Source organism: Mobula hypostoma, chromosome 2 (genome assembly GCF_963921235.1).
Source record: "Mobula hypostoma chromosome 2, sMobHyp1.1, whole genome shotgun sequence".
Classification (NCBI taxonomy): Eukaryota; Metazoa; Chordata; class Chondrichthyes; order Myliobatiformes; family Myliobatidae; genus Mobula; species Mobula hypostoma.
This window is the reverse complement of record NC_086098.1, coordinates 54,947,886-54,969,084: the sequence shown is the minus strand read 5'-3', so window position 1 is coordinate 54,969,084 and position 21,199 is coordinate 54,947,886. Positions and strand designations below refer to the sequence as shown.

The 21,199-nt window shown below is 40.3% G+C and overlaps 1 protein-coding gene across 2 annotated transcripts in view; it reads right to left on the bottom strand.

Annotated features, from left to right (window-relative positions):
• Nucleotides 1-19,796, bottom strand: part of LOC134340262 (CYFIP-related Rac1 interactor A) — a 224,575-nt gene extending 204,779 nt beyond the window's left edge. For both annotated transcript variants that reach the window (XM_063037297.1, XM_063037286.1), the window contains exon 1: nt 19,636-19,796. The gene's annotated coding sequence lies outside the window, so the exon portion shown is untranslated. The remainder of the gene's footprint in view (nt 1-19,635) is intronic.
• Nucleotides 19,797-21,199: the final 1,403 nt, after the last annotated feature.

Genomic DNA, 21,199 nt, shown 5'->3' with positions numbered 1-21,199 from the left:
TTTGTTGTCCAGTGTTAATAGCGTGCGCGTGCATATACACACACACACACACACACACACACACACACACAATGAGCACAAATGCACCATCCAACAGCACACACTCAATTCTCAAGAACACACGGACAAGGAATATTCATACATACTTTTATCCACAGCCTAGCCTGCATCCTCTCATCCAATCCCATGCTTCAGTACCCCTCACTGCCAGTAGGTCTCTTCACTGGAGATATGGAATATGGGCAGCAGTCAGCATCACAATTCCTCTCCACCACCCCACGAGAAACTTTTGCTCAGGTTCCTAGTGTCTGCAATCTCCTTAACACAGAAGCCAAGATAGCTTCCTGCCACCAGGTATAGTCTGACTCCACTACCCAACCATGGAAATCAATGGACGATGTGTTTATTTCCGTCTCCACAGGCATCTCTCTGCAAGCACACATGATAACAGTTCACCATCATCTCCAACGTACCTACAAAGCCAAGGCTAACTAAGGAAAAACACGTGTTTTTCCTTAGTTAGCCTTGATTAAACTCAGAGTTTAACTCCTTAGTTAAACTCAGCACCAAATTCAGTCTATAGAGCAGCAGTGATCCCAGAGATGCTGTATGTTTAGGAGACCAAACTTACAGCAGATAGGTCAAAGGTCTGGGCGAGTATTGTACCACCAATTATTCTTCCTACAAAGTCCTCCAAACTAACTGGTAAGGCGATCTCCTACTGTCAATATTCTCTCTCAACCTAAAACCCTGAGCAACACTTAGCCAGCAATAGGGACTGCTGATACTTGACTCTGGAGCAACAAAAGGTCTCAACCTGAAATGTCAATTGTTCATTTCTCTCCACAGATGCTGCCCGAACCATTGAATTCCTTTAGCATCTTGAACGTTGCTCCAGACTCCAGCATCTGCAGTCTCTCACGTTGCAACTATGCCACTCTACTGCAAAGCCTCTTCAAGGTATGCCCTCTTCCTCTTTTCTTTTGCAGTTTTGACAGATTCTCTCTTATTGCTCCCCTCAGCAGCTCCTGCTCCAGTCCTGATGAAGAGCATCAATCTGAAAGTCAATTGTCCATTTTCCTCCCAAGATGCTGCCTGACCTGCTGAGTTCCTCCTGCATTTTTGTTGCTTAATCTGCTATGTTGGGTGGGCCAAGGCATCTTTTTGCTTCACATGAGACTTCTGAAAAAGGGACACTGCTCTCTCATGGAGAAAACTTTTCAAGTACACTCAAATACTCTATGGGGGGGGTGAGGGGGACTCATGATCACCCAGAAGGAGCAACTGAGAAAGTAGAAAGCACCTTCAGAATCAGTGACATGACCAAACAGAGACCACATATAGCTAAACGAGTGCATGATTACCCACCCACTGGACCAGTTGAGCACCTCCTGCCCTATAGGCTGTGGGTTACAGTCACCTCATCAGCCACCTCAGAACCCACAGAAGTGAGAAAGCTGCCCAATTAGAAACATTCACAAATATGTATCAGATGATTATTATTGAATTAATACTCTGAATATCATGAATGATTATTCCATTTGAACAAACCCAAGTAAATAACTCTGACTAATGTATTGTTTAAAAAAAATTAGCAGACAGCAACGTATTTAAAGAGAGAAAGCTGCACAAGCCAAGGCCCTTTCTGACCGAGATCTGCTTGTTGAGCACCACAGTACACCAAATTGTTAATAGCACAGGCACCACAATGAAGGACTCCACCCATCTTTCAGATGCTGTAACCTACTGCTCATTTCAAGCATTTTCTATTTTAATTTCAGAGCATGCTGCTCTCAGATTCCACAGGAGCAATTGACCAATTACACACCACAGCTCCACTATTGGCATCTATTTTGGGCAATTTTCAAAATAAATCTGCCCCTTGGTACTACAAGGAATGGAGAACTTACAATTGAAATCACAGTACATTTTTTTTTCTCAACTCTGAGAGTTGCTGATCACATTCTAGCTGGAGTTAAATTTTTGTCATTATGTTTTTTTCCTGTAAAAATAACTTAGACTAACTACAGATTTCAACAAACAAAGTGCATTATACTTCTGTTTAGTACAGGTAATGTCTCACCACACAATGAAACAAACAACTTCCTTTGGAAGTCAGCTGTAGTCTAATTGGCTCATAACTGTTCCCCACTTCAAACCAGAAGGTTGTGCTTTCATATCTCATCCCATCTAGAAACACCATTCCTGATATTCAGACCAATCATTTGTAGAATCACAGCAAAGAAAAAGGCCATTCAGCCCAACTAGTCCATAACAACCAGAGGGCACTCTTCTGTACTAACCTCTTCAACCAGCACTTGGTAGTAGATCTCTTCTTTCAGTTAGTTCTAACGAAGGGTCTCGGCCCGTAACGTCGACTGTACCTCTTCCTATAGATGCTGCCTGGCCTGCTGCGTTCACCAGCATTTTTTTTTGTGTGTTATGTGATTGTGTATGATCGTGAAACATACTGTACATATGCCAACAAGATAGAGGGCGACAACCTTTTGTGTGCAGTTTAAACTCCTTTGAGCACTGGAAGCAAAAGATGCGTGCGCACTCACACACCTTAGAGGGAACATTGACCTAAACCTATGTTCTCTGGTTTTATCTACCTCTGATATGGGGAAAAGTTTCCTCCTGTCTACCCTATCTCAAGTCCTCAAAACTTTATAAACCTCAATCTTATTACCACTTGACCTCCTCCATTCCAGGGAGAAAAGACACAGCCACTTCACATAATTGAACTGCTCTGTCCCATTATTTTTGAGATAATGCAAGGAGCTACTAAAAAGGTATATATCTTCAGTTCTTTCCTTCAAAGTCGAAATGTTTTTCATTTTAAAACAAATATTCTTAATACATACAACTAATGTGTATGATACTTTGTCCTCAGAAGCAGGGATCAAAATCTGTATTCTAGTCACTATGTCTCTTTAGTTTTTTTTTTAAAAAACCTATCAAGAGTACATACAGTCTTATTTCAGTTATCAGACATTGAAGTAGCAAATATACCCATAACAGGCTGGGGCAGTTCAGGCCAAATACTGTGAAACAAGAAACACCAAAGCACAGAATATAGTCAAATACCTACATTACAGAGGAAATCAGTCAAGGAACTGACCCAGGTTCAAACTTAACATATCCTTTTCCCCCAAAAAGGCACAGTACAAATGTGTTGACAACTGCTGAATCATCACCAATGAATCCAAATCAGAAAGGAAACTGACAGTCAGTAACAGTTGGATTGCATACAAGCTTGTTGATAAAAGAGATTCATGCTTCAAACTAGTTCTTTAAATATGCCTTCATACTAAACCTAGCCCAAAACATGGGGGGAAAACGTATCCCAGTGTTTACTAGAAAGCTCACATCAAATCTGAGTTCTGTAACAGAGGGTTCAAATGCTTGAAACTACTCACTTTGATGCACACTGTGCCTAGAAACACAGGGGGTGAAAACGTCCACTTTTTCCAGTATTTAAACTTTAGCAGGCAACACTGGAATGCAGCCTTGTACTTCCAAAGCATATTCACTTCATCAGAGCATTTTTATTGGCCATTTTTACCTTCACAGTACAAACTTAAAATTGCTCATTCAGTTGAAATGTTTAAATGTAGACTATACAGCTTTCAATTTTTTATGATCCAGTGTCTTTCATACCTGTTACAACTCAGGTGCAAGGTAACTGCTGCTTATTATAATGCTCTTCTCTTGTTATAAAGAGACAACATCATCAGCTTTTTTGTATTAAGGACAATAGTCAAACTAAACTATAAGTCAGATAGCTGTGCAACTTGGAGGACATGTACAACATTTTAGTTTAGCACATCATTGACCGAAAGGGCTATTCCTGAGCTGTATGGTTCTATGTTCCATGAAGGAAGTGGAATGTAATTCCAAAAGTTCATCGTAATTTCTGGAACTTACAAAGCAGTCTTGCAGTATGACATTTTAAGATTAATCTCTGTTTGGGCTAGGTCTGACATTCATTTCAACAAGTTTTCCTTTCATAAAAATGTTCTTTTTTTGTCTAGTATTTCCAGTTTCAAATTCAAGTTCATTGTCATATACAGGGTATAAATGTTGTGATAATTATATTTTTGCAGCAACATAATACATTACAAACATTGCAAATTCAAGTTTAAATCAACATAAATATACATAACGCACATGACAAAAAAAAACTAAACTAAATGTATCAGCGTTAGTGCAAGCTGAGAGGAATGGAGGTATAGTCTGAAGTTGTGTTAGGGATTTTCAGGTCAGTTCCAAGAACCTGATGGCAGAAAGATGGGGGCCTTCAATAATGTCTTATGCCTTCCTGAGACATTGCCTCTTGTAGATGTCCTCCATCATGAAGAGAGCTGCACCATTAATGGAACTGGCTGAGTGCACCACTCTCTGTAGGCTCTTGTGTTCTTGGGAAATGGGCAAGCAGTCAGAATCCTTCCTGCTGTACATCTGTGGAAATTTGTCAGATCCCTCAGTGGCATGCCAAATCTCTTTAAGCTTCTAAGTAGTGACACTGGTGTGTCTTCTTCACAGCTGCATCTCAAACACAAGAAAAATCAGCAGATGCTGGAAATCTGAGCAACACATACAAAACTGCTGGAGAACCTCAGCAGGCCAAGGCAGCATCTATGGAAAAGAGTAAACAGTAGACGTTTCGGGCCTAGACTCTTCATCAGGACTGGAAAAAAAGATGAGTAGTATATTTAAAAGGTGGGGAGAGGAGAGAGAGAAATACAAGGTGATAGGTGAAACCTGGAGGGAGAAGGATGAAGTAAAGAACCGGGAAGTTGATTGGTGAAAGAGACAAAAGGCTATGGAAGAAAGAAAAGGAAGGAGGAGCACCAGAGGGACGTGACGGGCGGGCAAGCAGACAAGGTGAGAGGGGGAACAGGGGATGGGAAATGGTGAAGGGGGGAGTGGGGGGCATTATCAGAAGTTTGAGAAATCGATGTTCATGCCATCAGGTTGGAGGCTATCCAAACGGAATATAAAGTGTTGTTCCTCAAACCTAAGTGTGGCCTATCACATCAAAGTTGCTGGTGAACGCAGCAGGCCAGGCAGCATCTCTAGGAAGAGGTACAGTCGACATGTCAGGACGAAGGGTCTCAGCCTGAAATGTCAACTGTACCTCTTCCTAAAGATGCTGCCTGACCTGCTGTGTTCACCAGCAACTTTGATGTGTGTTGCTTGAATTTCCAGCATCTGCAGAATTCCTCGTGTTTGTGGCCTATCACCTTGCGTTTTTCTCTCCCCTCTTTCCACCTTTTAAATCTAATCCTTAGCTTTTTTTTCTCTAGTCCTGCCAAAGGGTTTCGGCCTGAAACATCGACTGTACTCTTTTCCAAGATGCTGCCTGGCCTGCTGAGTTCCTCCTGCATTTTGTATGTGCCACAGCTGCATCTGTCTGCTGGGCCCAGGATAGATCCTCTGAGATGCCAATACCCAGGAACTTCCTGCTGCTTCTCCCCTCCACTGCACATCCTTCAATGACGACTGATGCTAGTTCACCTTCCTAAGGTCCTCAATTCATTCCTTGGTTTTGCAGTCTTTGAGTGCAAGGTCGTTGTCCTGACACCACTCAAAAAGTTGACCTTTCTTGCTTCTGTGTGCCTCCTCAAAACCATCTGTGATTCTGCTAACAGTGGTGCAATGGTATTTTTGTAGATGTCTTTGGAGCCAAGTTTAGCCACACAGTCATCAATAAAGAGAGGTAGAGCAGAGGGCTAAGCACACAGCCCTGAGGTGCAAGTGTAGTGAGGAGATGAGGTTGTTGGCTCATTCTAATTATGGTCTCCCAGTGTCAAAGTTAAGGATAAAATTGCAGAAGGAGGTATAGAACTCAAGGTCTTGGAACCTTATAAGTTTTGAATGTATAATAGTATTGAATTCAGAGCTGTAGTCAATGAAGAGCATCTTTATGTATACGTCTTCACTGTCCAGACGTTCCAAGGTTGAGTGAAAAGACATTGAAAACGCATCTGCTGATGACCTGTCATGATCTTGTGACCAGAACTGCACACAATATTTGAACTGTGGCTTCAAAGTTTTAAACAGTTGCAACATAATTTGCCAAATATGCCATATTTGCCATATGACATGAAGGAAAACATGTCATATTGTCTTCTTTCCCACCCTCTCCAATTGTGCTGCCAATTTCAGTGAGTTATGGACTTCTATCCTGTGATTCCTTTGTGCATCAATGCTAAGAGTTCTGCCATTTACTGTATACTTTACTATTGCAATTGACCTCCGAAAAAGCACTACTTTACATTTGCCTGGGTTAAACTCTATCTGTTATTTCTCTACCCAGCCCTAAATTCTTCATAGAAATGCAGCTACCAGAGAGGAAGCCTGAAGTCCCTCATCATTAGATTCAAGAAAAACTACCTCCCTTCAACCACTCAGTTTGTGAAACAGCAACAAAACCCTAATCACTGTAGTTCAGCAAAACTGTCACCACTTTGATCACAATGTACTAAAATGGACTTTGCTCTAATTGTCATTTCTTGTAAAAATTGTGTTTATGTTTATCTTTATGTTTTTCTTGTGAATGCTGCTTATATGATGCTATGTGCCCGTGATGCTTCCACAAGTAAGTTTTTCATTGTACCTGTGTGCATAAGTACTTGTCCACATAACAGTAAACTTGACATTTCAACTTTGATCCTTCTTCCTCAATTTGTACAGGCATTTCAGATGCTCTTGATCAGCTGGCTCTTCAAAGCTGCTTCATCATTCATCGAGATCTTCTAACTCAGTGTCATTTTCCAGTACCAATCACCACATCTACCATGTCCCTTCACATGCAAAAGCCTATCAACTTCCATTCTGAATCATCCCTGAATTGAGGAGACCAACGGAAATAACTAAGAATGAATAAAAGGTCTGGAGTAACACACAGTTCAGTCTGAGTAAAGATGATTTCCTTCCCAGAAGGTCATTAGTGAATAACAACCCGCTATTTTCAGGACCAGCATTACAAAGAATAGACTTACTGTTAATTGCAGATTTAATTTGAATTGCTCAAATTTAAATGTACCAGCTACCATTATACAATTCAAATTAATGCTTCAAAATCATTGGTCCAAACCCCTGACTGAAAATCAATTAATCACAATGTCACCATACCCCGACTATCCCAACTTCCCTCATCATCCTTCAGGGCCAGCATTCAATGATGCCTTCTTTGCCCACTTAGTACTTTGATATCTACCAGCCTTCCACTGCACTCCTCCTATTTAATATGTTTGCCTGGAGATTTTTCATGGCATTCCAACATTAACACAGTCAGTTTCAGACAATCTAATGACGAAGTACAGGTGAGAACAGTGTGAAGGAACTGTGGAGTGTCTTAATCCATTCAACTTCAAACAAAACTTCAATGACTAATAAGAGTTTGAACTTGGAAGCGCTAACCAGAATATTTAATTCAACATCATGTTAGGTACAGAAAGCAGGTTTAAAAAGGGAAAATAAACTGGATTAAGGGACTGATTTTTTTTTTAAAAGAATCAGATAAAAAAAGCAAAATTAATTACGAAAGTGGATTTTTGCTTAAAATCTCCAATAATGAAAAAAAAGAGATATTTATAGAGATTAATTTTCTGAGATATTATTTAGCATCAATTAAAACCTATTGTGCCACTAAAAGTATACAGAGAATGAAGTGGATAAGCCATTATCTTTTTCTGGCAAATGCAGCCCACATCTCTGAGCTAAGTAGAACACTTTCACACAATTACATCAAATGGCTGGTCAAAGGGCAGAAGCACATTTCAGCACCACTAGTCATGGATCAACAAGCAGAATATACTCCATCATGCCACCCTCTGCAAGCCAATTTCGAATCCACAAAACCAAGTTTCCCTGGATTTTCTGAATGAGCCTACCATGAGGAACCTTATCAAACCCCTTGCTGAAATCCATATACACCACATCCACTGCTCTGCCTTCAATTTATTTTATCATTTCCTTGAAGAATTCAATCAGGCTTATGAGGCACAAGCAGCCCCTCGCAAAGCCATGATGACAATTAATATCAGTCAATATTTCTTCAAATGCTCATAAATCCTGTCTCTACGAATCCTCTCCAATAGTTTTCCCACCCCTGATGGAAGACTTACTGATCTATAATTCCCAAGATCATCCCAATTACCATTCTTGAGCAAAGAAATAACACTTGAAATCCCCAATCTTCTGGTACTACTCCTGCGGTCAGTACGGATGCAAGGATCATAACCAATGGTACAGCAATCTCTTCTCTCACTTCTTGTAGTAACCTGGGATATATCCCATCCGACCTCAGGGACTTACCCACCATAATGCTTTTTTTCAAAAGTTCCAGCACATCCTCTTTCTTAATCTTCACATGTTCTAGCATATCTGTCTGTTTTACGTTGTCCTCACTAACATAACATCATGTAAAGTATTCATTAAAGACCTCCCCAAACTCATCTGACTCCAGGCTCATGTATTCTCCTTTATCCCTGATCAGTCCTACCCTCAACTCTCAGTCATCCTCCTGTTCTTCATATACTAGCAGAATGCCTTGGGGCTTTCCCTAATTCCACTCGACAAGACCTTCTCATGTCCCCTTCTAGCTAAGACCCTTTTAAAGCTCCTTCCTGGCTACTTTATAATTCTTAAAAGCACTGCCTGATCCTAGACCATTAAATATTCTTCCTTTCCCTCTTAAATAAATTCTCTCTCTCTCTCACACAAATTGTGGATCCTTCCCCTGCCTCAATGAGACAAACCCATCCAGAGCTCCATGGAAGTCCTTCTTAAACAACCTCCAGATTTCCACTGTACATTTCCCTGAGAACATCTCTTCCCAATTTACACTCCCAAGTTCCTGCTTAACAGCATCATAATTAGCCCTCCCCAAATTAAATACTTTCCCACACCATCTGCCCTATACCCGTCTAAGGTCACTCTCTCTGAAATGCTTGCCCACCTGACCAGCGTTTATTGCTGGAGTACTTGATCCAGTATGGCCTCTGTTCTAGTTGGCTTGTCCACATATTGGGTCAGGAACCCTTCCTGAACATACCTAACAAATTATGCCCCATCCCATCCTCTTGCACTAAGGGGATGTCAATATTAGGGAAATTCAAGTTACCCATGATAACAACCCTGTTATTTTTATACCTTCCCAAAAAATGCCTACTTTTCTGCGCGTCAATGTCCCTATTGCTTTTGGGGAGTCAATAGAATGATTGCTCCCTTCCTGTTTCTGAATTCCACCCACACCTAATCAATAGACAATTTCTCGGTGATGACCTCCCTTTCTGCACCTGTGATACTATTCCCTGATGAGAAATGCAACTCCCTCCTCATCCCAGCAACCATTTCTGCCTTTGTGGCAACCAAGTCTCTAATGGCCATGTTTCTATGAATCATTTCTACGTGAACCAAAATTTTTTAAAATTATTTCTCTCTTGGATGTTGTGTGTGCTTTTATTTCACATTGCAGCATTTTGCTTTTAAATCATGTTATAATATCAGGTACTCTGCCATCCACAACCACTCATTTGCTTCAAATAATTTTTTGTCACTCATTGCTGTTCACCTAAATACATCACATCCCCTGAAAACCAACCATGCTTATCTTCCATCCTTAGCTTATTAATAACCCAATGTTAATTCAAGACATTCATTCCACTTTCCCAAGCACTCCTACCTTACGATCAGAGTCAAAACAAGTAAAAAAAAAATCCAAGTCAGTTATAAAAAATGGATTTTAAACTTTTCATGCAATTTAACATTCTGTCAGGTGAACATTTCAGGGAAGTAAAATTCATTCAAAAAACACAACATCTTGCACTGCCCACTCCTAAAATATACTGGCTCCACAACATCTCCAACACATTAACAAACCTGTGAATCAAATAAGGCTAACATGGCCAGTCCTGATGCAGGTTTTTGTCTTGTAACATTGACAACTCCACACCGCATTCTTCCCCCACCCCATCCCCTAATGCTGCTGAACTGCTGACTTCCTCCATCAGATTGGTTGTCCTTCCAGTTTCTAGCATCTGCAGCCTTGTGTCTAGAAGTCTGGCTGAGTGGTGCCACTGGAACAACCTCTTACTCAATGTCAGTGAGGCCAAGGAGCCGATTATTGACAGGAGGAGGAAACCAGAGGTCCTTGAGCCAGTCCTCACTGGAGGATCAGAGGTGGAGAGGGTCAGCAACTTTAAATTTCTAGGTGTCATTTCAGAGGACCTGTTCTGGGCCCAGCATATGTGTAATTATGAACAAAACACGGCAGCGCCTCTGCTTAGGAGTCTGTGAAGATCTGGTATGACATCTAAAACTTTGACAAACTCCTACAGGTGTGTAGTGAAGAGTGTACTGACTAGCTGCATCACAGCCTGGTATGGAAACACCAATGCTTTGGAACAGAAAATTCTACACAAAGTAGTGCATACAGCCTAGTCCATTACAGGGTAAAGCCCTCCCCACCATTGAGCACATCTACAGAAAGCATTATCGCAGGAAAAAAGCAATCATAATCAAGGACCCTCACCACCCAGGTTGTGTTCTCTTTTTGGTGCTACCATCAGGAAGGTACAGGGGCCTCAGGACACGCACCACCAGGTTAAGGAACAGCTGCTACCCCTCAACTTTCAGGCTCTTGAACTAAAGGGGATAATTTCACTTGCCCCATCACTGAAACATTCCCATAACCTATGGACTCACTTTAAAGTACTCCTCATCTCATGTTCTCAATATTTATTGCTTACTTATTGTTTTTTTTTGTATTTGCACAGTTTGTTGTCTCTGGACCATGGCTGAATGCCCACATAAGTGCAGTCTTTTATTGATTCGATTATTGTTATTATTCTATTACGGATTTACTGAGTATGCCTGCAAGAAATTGAATTTTTAGGTTGTATATGGTGACATATATGTACTTCGTTAATAAACATATCTTGAATTTTGACCACCTTTTGATTTCCAAGTGATTCTACTATTCATTCCAAGAATGCTGAAATACATTAACCAGACAGATGCTTGCATTGCAGTTTGTATAACATGTTCCTCTACCCACATAAAAATTGGATCTAATGTAATAGTCATGCCACAGAAGTAATACCTAGCATAAAATAATATGGCAGCCTTCACTCTCAACACAGCTCATCCATCCATCTTTGATGCACAGCTCTCATCTATGGGCTACATCACCTTGGACCTAATCCACATTCTGCATTGATGCCTGTGGTTACTGCTCACACCCATTTAATGTTTCCAGTACCATCGCCCAGAGAACTGACATTCACACCCAACTAACATCCGGTAGGGTAGAACTGGCACTCTGGAATACACTGATGTCCTTTGACAGATCTGTGGCTGTCTAAGGCTCTTTGATCAGAGATACTTGAAAACCACTCAGTTTGGTACATACACATTCTAAAAATAATAAAAATTAAGTAAGGCATTAAAGCAGTTTGTTTATTCATTATGCGCCATGTCGTATGATGTCAGCATTCATGGTTTTTCCATGACCATAATCATTCTTGGCTAATTTTTCTACAGAAGTGGTTTGCCATTGTCTTCTTCTGGGCAGGTTCTTGACAAGATGGGTGACTCCAGCCATTATCAATACTCAAACATGACAAATTCTGCAGATGCAGGAAATCCAAAGCAACACACACAAAATGCTAGAAGAACTCAGCATGTCAGGCAGCATCTACAGAAATAAAGAAAGATGACATTTTGGGCCAAGACCATTCTTCAGGACTGAAAAGGAAGGGGGAAGATGACAGAATAAAAGGGTGGGGGAGGGGAAGGATGATAACTAGAAGGTGATAGGTGAAGCGAGGTCAGTGGGAAAGGTAAATGGCTGGAGAAGGAAGAATCTGATATGAGAGGAGAGTGGACCATAGGAGAAAAGGGAAGGAAGAGGGGACCCGGGGGAAGAAATTGGCAGGTGAGAAGATGTAAAAGGCCAGAATGTGGAATAGAAGGAGGGGAGGGGGACAGAAAAATGTTGTTACCAGAAGGAGGAATCGATATTCATGACATCAGGTTGGAGACTGCCCAGACAGAAAATAAAATATTGCTCCTCCACTCTGAGGGTGGCCTCATCTTGGCACAAGAGGAGGCCATGGATCTCAGAGATTGTCTATCTGGTGTCAGTGGTCACATAACCAGGACTTGTGATATACACAAGCTGCTCATCTGAACATCCACCACTTGTTCCCATGGCTTCACATGATCCTGATCAGGGGACTAAGCAGGTGCTACACCTTGCCCAAGGGTGACCTGCAGACTAGCGCAGGTGGGAAGGACCACCTTATACCTCCTTTGGTATCTCCAACCCTCTACCCTATTACAGCAGTACCAAAATAATTAAAGACAGAGTTAACAGAGCAAAATCCCTCTGTCCAATTCATTGGCAATTCTTGTTCAGACAAGGTTGCTGTTCATATGCCAGCTGTGCCTGGCATGATGAGGGCCGGGTGCAAAGTGAATTCTGTCCACTCATTGGCAAGTCACTGCTCCATCACCAGAGCAACCACAGGTGGAATTCCAGAATGTACTGCATCACGAACATCTGATTACTGCAGCTCCCTTCAGAACTGTTGACCATTAGTCAATGTGATTTGGCCCAATGGTTCCTTAAAGATTCCAACATTATTGCTTTCCTATTTTGTCTCGAAGTACAATTTTTCACATCGATCATAAATTGAGAAAGACTGTTAACATTAGACTCACATTTGATTTGTGATTTTATGGAGGAAGAAAGAAAGCAGGAAATGATAGGTTATTGATCCTAGGAGGGAAATTGCTGGAGTTCATTATTAAAGAAAGTAGTAGCAGGGAATTTAGACAGTCACAACAAAATAAAACAAAGTCAGCATGGATTGACAGAAGAGAAACAATCTTGGACAAACACAATAGAGCTTTTACATAATACAAGCAAAGTGGAATCAGTAGACACACTGTGTTTGATATTTCCAGAAAGCATTTAAAGATGTGCCACACAAAAGCTGAGTTCATGGTCTTAGGTTAACATATTAACACAGATACAGGGCAAACTAACTGACAGAGGAACAGGATAAGACGGTCGTTTTCAATTTGGCAAGTTGTAACTAGTGGGATACCACAGGGACCTCCATCATCTACAGACTACCTTAATGTCATGCACGCATTGTAGTCCAATTTCCTGACAAGCTGTGAGGGACAGGCAAAGAGCCCACAAAAGGACACAGGCCAGTTGAATAAACATTGGCAGCTGGAATCAAATATAAGGAAGTTTGAAGTCCTCGACTACTGTAGGAAGAACAGAAAAGCAGACTATTACTTAAATGGAGAACCCAGAGCACATCTCAGTGCAGAAAGACCCAAACACACTGCAAAATTAACATGCAGGTACAGTCAGTAATTAAGAAGGTGGGGATAAAGGTTCTGCAAAGTTCACTTAGGATATCACTTTTTCTAAATCTGGGAAACTGGACAGACAACCCTTCCCTTCTGCAATCACACCAAACGTTTTCAATAGATTGCTGCATATGTGAGGTTCATTGGCACAGAATCAGTTTTAATACTTGAATATTGAAGAAAAATGAACATGTCTGATACTGTCTGCATCTACTTCATCGCTCTTTTGGAATGGGCTATCACTGCATCTACTTTTAAATTAATCCTTATGCTTCCCACAATTACCTGATAATGGCATCAATGCTCAAAACAAAAACAGACACAATGAAAAATGCATAATAGCACAAAAGTGTCATAAAACAGAGTGTCAAAGCACAATAAAGTAGGTGTTGGAAACAAAAGGTATAAATCAATAATTCTGGAAATACACAGCAGGTCAGGCAGTACCTGTGGAGAGAAAAATTGAGTTAATGTTTCTGCTTGACCGACTTGTCAAAATAATGCATTTAAGCAGGAAGTATAAGTACATTACAATAGTAATAAATGCACATATATCCTGCCAATATAGTCTTCATTTGAATTCTTGGCCCACAGATATAATGGAAACCGTAGACCAGAAGTGATTTTAGTGAAGTTTTTCACAACACCCACAATGTCCCTGAAGAAGGGCTGCAATGGCTTACCGTGTAATTCTTCTGCAATTTGCATGATTACCACAAGCGCAGGGATTTCTAACATTAACTTCAAAGAAAAACCAAAGCAAAATGTGCAGAAGGTTATATCATAAAGTACACCACCACAATTACAACTTCCTTTGGACTCTTTACTTGCAACAAGAGATCTTCTTGTTCGATGGAGAACAGCTTTTTTTTTTAAACAAACCCAGCTACTAATGAGGGCCACTCACTTTGTTTTAACTATACGTATGGGTACTTCTAGTGTCATTAAAAGAGACAACCGTTGGGGGTCATACCAATTGCTACCACTTGCTGCTGTATTCAGGACATTTCCAGTTCTCCTCTCTACTACCAGTACTGCATGCTGGCATAATACAATGACAGACCATGCCCACCAGTACCCTACCATGGCCTGGCAGATGTGACCTCACCGGCATTACGTCCCTGACTGTACAACAACAGACCCATGCCCCCCCCCATACTGTCCCTAGTATTAAACAGCGTCAGACCCATGCCCGCCAGTTCTGTATCTCAGTACTTCTCTATGATAGACACACATTACTGTAATTACTCTATAAACTGACAGGTACTGTGCATACAACTTCCTCCACCTGGGACTGGAGCTGATAGAGACCTGAGTCTTTAAGCAGAACATGAAGTTTGGAACAAAGTCAACACAATTTCTGATTCCAAACCCTGTCAGTTCAACTGGGAGGATTAGATTCAAGATTCAAAGATTCAAAAAACTTTATTGTCATTCTAACCGTACAACAGCTCTGCAGGGCAGAATGAGACAGCGTTTCCCAGGAACAGTGCAATCATAACATAACAAACGCAACACTTAATAATAAGCATAACAATAAATAGTAAAGTACAACAGCCTCATGTCAGTTAAAATCAATTTATAAGTGTCCAGTGCAAGTTAAAAGTGTCCAAAGCAGAAACCAGGAACGAGTCAAATGTAGAGTATGGGATGGGTGATCATCCATGTTTGCATCTTCCGCCTCCACAGTGTAGCTTCTCATCTCCAGCACTTCCCCTACCCATGTCACAAGCTACCGCCTTTAAATGAATTGGGCGTCTCTCAGGGACCGCCGACTAGCCCACAGACTGGTATGTTGAACAGTCAGAGCAGAATGGAGGCGGCTGCAAAGACAGTGCAGGTTGAACAGGCTCACCCCTAGAACCCAATGTTCACTGATGATCCATGTGCTCTCTAAACAGGCACTCGTGACAAGGTTAGCAATCACGCTCAGAGATTAAGTTGCATTTTAATATAACCAGGCCTAATAATAACGACCACAAGACTGCTGCATTGTCATTTCAATGGTAATTAAGGATGGTTAATAACTACTGAAATTTCCAAAGCTCAAATCCCAAAATATGAATTTTGAAAATAGAATGCGCCACACATCAAGTACTACCCAATTGTGGAAGATGCAGTGATATTTGAACAAGTTGCAACTGCTATGTTGATAACACTGAAAGGATTTAGCATGAGCAACAGGGCTAAAACATATAGTTTGTTTCAGACAACTCAAAGGATTAAGGCAATGCTCAGCCAAACCATAAAAATCCCTGGACGATCCTAAAGGCAATCTCTGATTGTGCCAAGTTAATTGAACCCAGCCAGAGTAGTAATCTTGGCAATCCACCACCTTAGAAATGGAGGGAAAGATCCTATTCAGCAACATTCGCTGCAGGACGCATGACTGGAATTTAAATGTAGAAAGGTTTATGTTTGTCTGTGATGTCCTTCGCAGTCAAGTCACTGCCCTTGCCTAGGAATAAAGGCAACCTGAGCGAGATGCTGAAGATGCTTAAACACAATATCAAACAATAAGGGAATGACAGCAGGAACACTGCTACGCTTAAATAAAATGTTGGTTATTTGACTTCCATATAGTAAACAGAAAGTAATGACCAAGACTGGAGAATGACCAGAAACAAAAAAATTAATGCTAATTGTTTATCTTACATTGCAAGTGGGAAAACTAGAAAAATGCCATGAAAATGTTGATTTTTATTTCTACTTTTTGCATTAATAGTGTTTAATATTTTCATTTCAGGTTTCTAATAGCAATTTCTCGAGGTCAGGATATTTCATGTTCATTACTTTATTGTCTAGAACAAATATTGGATAGAGTATTGCATGCTCTGCCAACAGCTTTAACTTAAAAAAAAACAGATTAGTAGATTCATTTAATAAAAGACTATGTGAAACATGATGTTTCCCAAGATATTAAGGTTTTATAAACAGCATATCAAAGAATAAACATCAAGGCTTACACTTAGTGGTCAGGGCAATGTGCAGATTGAAATCCTTTATCCCATCTTAGTCTCAGTAAACTACATATCCTTGACAGTGAACTAGCAATGTTAAAGGAGTTAGTTTAAAGGGTTAAAAATATCCAATACTGTTCTTCTTACACATCTAACCAGGCCGCCAGGATTTTCCACAACTTTTGTTTTAAATAAATTACTTTTATTCACTTCCTTGTTTGATCTGGGAAGATAGAAACAGTAAATTCATAGGTTGGGGTTTGAAGGAATGGCCATTCACTGGGAGAAAGTATTATGCAGTACTGTAAAAGGAGTTGAACAGTATGCAGCTTTGTTTCATCATTAAAACCTATAAATTCCAGAAAAATTTTAAAAAGTACCAAGTGCAGCTGGTAATTTCCTTAACCTACGTTATTGCTTCTACTAACCACGTGAACATAATGGCAATGTATTGCTGCAGCGTAGCTTGGAAACCAATGTTACAGCAGAATATTTAAATTAGCTTCTGGCTCACTGACCGATGATGCAGCTGAGATAAATAGCCACAATAAGGCAAATATCAGTGGGAAATGTGCCAAATGTGAACTGAGAAAATCTGGTCAACTTTTTTCTGAAAAGAAAACATTAACACATTCACACCTACCTCAGAACATACAATTTCATAAATTGCTCAATCCATTCACCTCAATACATTTCCTGAAATCAAATATGTAATCCAAAACTACTAACATAAACTTTGAACCATACAATTAGCTCACACTGTAAATTTCAACAATCTAACCTAGATTAAACTCATATCCATTGCTTGCATAGTACCTACTTCTCAGAGTAAGGAAACAAAATTTAGTTTCATACCATCAGTGAACACAATCAAGCAGCAAGTGCAAAGCTAATACACCTTGAAAGATTACTGATTGTTTTGTAAAAATAATATAAAATTATTTCAATTAAACTTTAAATATTAGAACACTATACTTCAAAGAATTATGCTAACAACTCAATTGCTTGAATACTTTAACAAGCAAAATAGGACAAAAAGATGCATTATAATGTACATTTTCACTAGGATAATTCAAACATGAAAATCCATATTCATGTATTTAATAGGACCTAATTTCCCAAGTAGTGATGTTACTGTATGAACCCACCAGTGACTAAAGGTGATGACTTAGCTCCATGAATCATTATTACTATTGAAAAAACATTTTCAGCTAAACCAACACAGCTTCCAAGATTTACCTAGAAACCACAATAACAAGTTTCATTATCGTGGTTAAACAATCTACAGCATATCACAGGGGTATCAAAGAAAATCTGACACCTGCACACAAAATTGAAAGCTTGGTCAATGAGTTAAACATCTTAAAGTGGGGAAGTAAGCAAGTCAGGTTACATTGCTGGAATAGATTACAAAGAAGGAATCTTTTTTTAAAAATGCCATTGCTCAACCAGGAGCAAACACATTAGGTAGTGAAAGGTTTAAGGAGTCAAAGGAAATTGATGTTAATTAGGATGCAGACAGCAGAGCGTAAGATGGGAGGCCAGTCAAAAGTGCATTGCAAAAATCAAGTCTAATTATAGATTTGACAATTGACAAGGAGAAGGAGAGTTGAATCACATTTCATGACTTGGTGATAATCATGTTATCTGCATCTTGGTCAGCACCATTCATGTCAATGACTGTAAGTCTCTGCTCATCTGAGACTGAAGCTTAGACACACACCCTGAGAAGTTAGAGAGTGCGTCAAGGTCAAAAAAAATTGTGAAAAGACGGTACTTGACAGAATTTCCATAAGTGTTAAAGGCCGACACTCAATAAAAAAATGGAAAAAGTAAAAATAGATTAGAGGCACAAATGATGCAAGGTCTCGGCCCAAACTATTGTCCACAGATGCTGCCTAACCTGCTGAGTTCCTCCAGCACTTTGTGTGTGTTACTTTAGATTTCCAGCATCTACAAAATCTTGTGTTAATGATAATAAGCGACAGGTTTGTTACACTCAAGAGTAGTAGCTGGATTACAAATGTCCTTTGCACTGGCAGTATGCATGTGAAAGCCAGATAGAGTATACCTGGTTAAATGAATAAAGACAAATAACAATAGGCCAAGATGCATTTGAGTGTTCACAAAATAGTTCAGATATCCAAGAGTTACAATGAGAAATTACAGACAACTTCCGCGTGCAGTAATTAAATTATTGAAAAAGTACTGACATTTTTTTTAAAAAGGCAATATTCTTTCACAATGTCAGATTACCATTAAACCTACATAAATGTCAGTGCAAATCTGTTAATGCACTAAACACTAAATCTCGAATTAAACTTCCAATAAGAATGGATGACTTATAACACACTACAGTAATATTATCTGTAGAAATATAAAACTGAAACCTGCAATAGTCCATTAACCACATGCAAATACCATTTTATGAAATCCCCCATCTCCAGCTCCTTCCCTCCCCTAGTAACTGCAATTACATTTCTGTGTGCAACGGCTAAGGCAGACCAAAACCCAACAACAACTGCTCCAAAGAACCAAAAATCATAAATGTTCATGCCCCACACATTCAATTACACCCCAGATTATTTGGTAATCATTGGGATTCCAACGAGAGAAGAGCACTGCCAAATATTTGGAGGCAGTGCAAACTTCTAAATCATCACATCTGCAAATCAGTGACAGCGTCTTCCCAAGTCTTTGAGCCATCATTAGCCCATTTACAAATCATTTTGTATTGCAATGTCACTACGGGATCCATGTAACAATACAGCGACGCTGGAGACCAACTTTGATCTGTTCCGCTCATCTCCAATCAACAAGAAATGCCACTGTGGCAAAACGGGATGGATACATTGCCATCCCTCTCTGCCTATGCCAAGATCTGCAGAATCGCCAATGTCCTACAGACTATAGATGTGCCAGAATTAAATCATACTGCTTGGATTAACACCCGGTAGAAATGTGTAGAAGTTAATATTGTGCGTGTTTATGTAAACTTAATTGAGGGCTGGAGTGATTGGGAAAGGAGTGGGGAAAGGGGTACATAATACCACGCAGCTACACTGGATAACTGGCACGAAGCCATCTCTTCGTATGCATGACAAAAGCCTGCTTAATGTACTTTCCCCGGAGTAATTTCTGCAATAATTTCTAGCTAGCACAGCTCAAAAAGTGGCTTGCTCCCGTTCTTCTCACACAACGCCTTATACTTTCGTTCCCAATCCAGGGATGGAGCAGAGGAGAAGGGTGGACAAGGAGAAAAAATCCTTACCCGCGTCTGTTTATTTCTCCCTGATGTCTCCCGTTGAATTCAGCGGAGCCTTGTGCATCTAGTTTGCTAGATATTCGCGGGCCCCATCCATTAGTTTCCCTCGGGCTAGTAGCTAACGGTGCAGCGCTCTAGCTCGGCACCCCTCCCAAGTCGCTACACCAGAAACTGTGCGCGAGCCCGTCACCGGGAATCCGCCTCGCGCGCATCCTCATTGGACAAGGCGCCGTGTGATTGACAGTCCGCGCGGTCGCGGGAGCTGTCGGGCAGCTGGCAGCACATGAGCCAGCTAAAGATCGACACCCCCTCGCCTTTCGTTGCTCCGGGAGGTGGTGGATGAGACGTCATTATAGATGCATCAATAGTACCCCCCCCCCATCTTTCCTAGTTATCGGCTGTTCTACTGCAATCATGTAGGTCAGAAGTAAACGTGTTAATAGACAGTACTGACATTTTGTGGAAGTGTTTTTCATTTTGCAAAGAGCAAAGATCCTGTTTAGTGTAGCTGGTTCTGCAGGCTGTCTCCTTGATAGCACCATCTTGTGGCAACAGCATGCACGAAGTTTTATTGATACTGACACTTCGTAAGAGTGATTTATGTTTGCGGTATTTGTCGCTCTCAATCTACCTTTAATTGGCTGTTATGAAACTATCATAAAAGGACGAACGAATTAAGTATTTCTGATAAAATGACAGATTTAAATTGCACTCCCTGTAGCTTCTGAAGGCCCTGCTGAAATATTTACAGCAAATTTAAAATTTTTATTTTATGCTTCTCGTGTTTTGTTTTCAACAGATTAAACATTTTCCACCGAAGTGTAAAGTGCAGAAACACAATTTTATTCACAATGAAATTGCTTTGTAAACTTTATTATCGCAGTAGGGTTACAACAGTAAACACGATCCACGTGCATGAAATTCAGATCAGTATGGTTAAGTGGAATGCTAACCTCAAGTTAAAAAAAAACTCCGAATTATAGCAAAACACTTTGAACAATCTCTTTGCAGAGTAATTCTAGTACCCAGAGGTCTGAATTGTACCTTAACTCCACGCATCCACTCCTCAGCGAAGAGCTTTAATTACTAAATGTCCCATATGTGGAATGTACTGTAGCAACATTAATCATCTCTCTAGTAAACAGCTCAGCCCACCTCTGCGGGTTTCAACCTTGATGCTGAAACTGATTAGAGCATAACATCTGGGTCAGCTTTGCTATATATGTCCTGGACTAGACTGGAGCACTGATCCTATTTTGGCTTGGTTCTGTTTGATATCCTGCGTTTTAGTTTTGCTTTCATGACTATTCTTACAGTTAGTCACTGTGATGAGTAAAAGAAATATGGAAATTGTGGCAGATTTCTGTCAGTCCCTTCTTGCAAGTCCAATATTAATCCTTGCATGCTGGAGTTCAGTTGCTGCCTAAGAATCTGTAATGCTGTTTCACGGAATGTTCGGAATTCTTACATGTGCTTAAATCGCTTGTGAAAATGCAGAATACTTTGTGTAGATCTCCCATTTCCATCTCTACGTATCACCTCTACGTTTATTTTTATTGAATAAACTTAG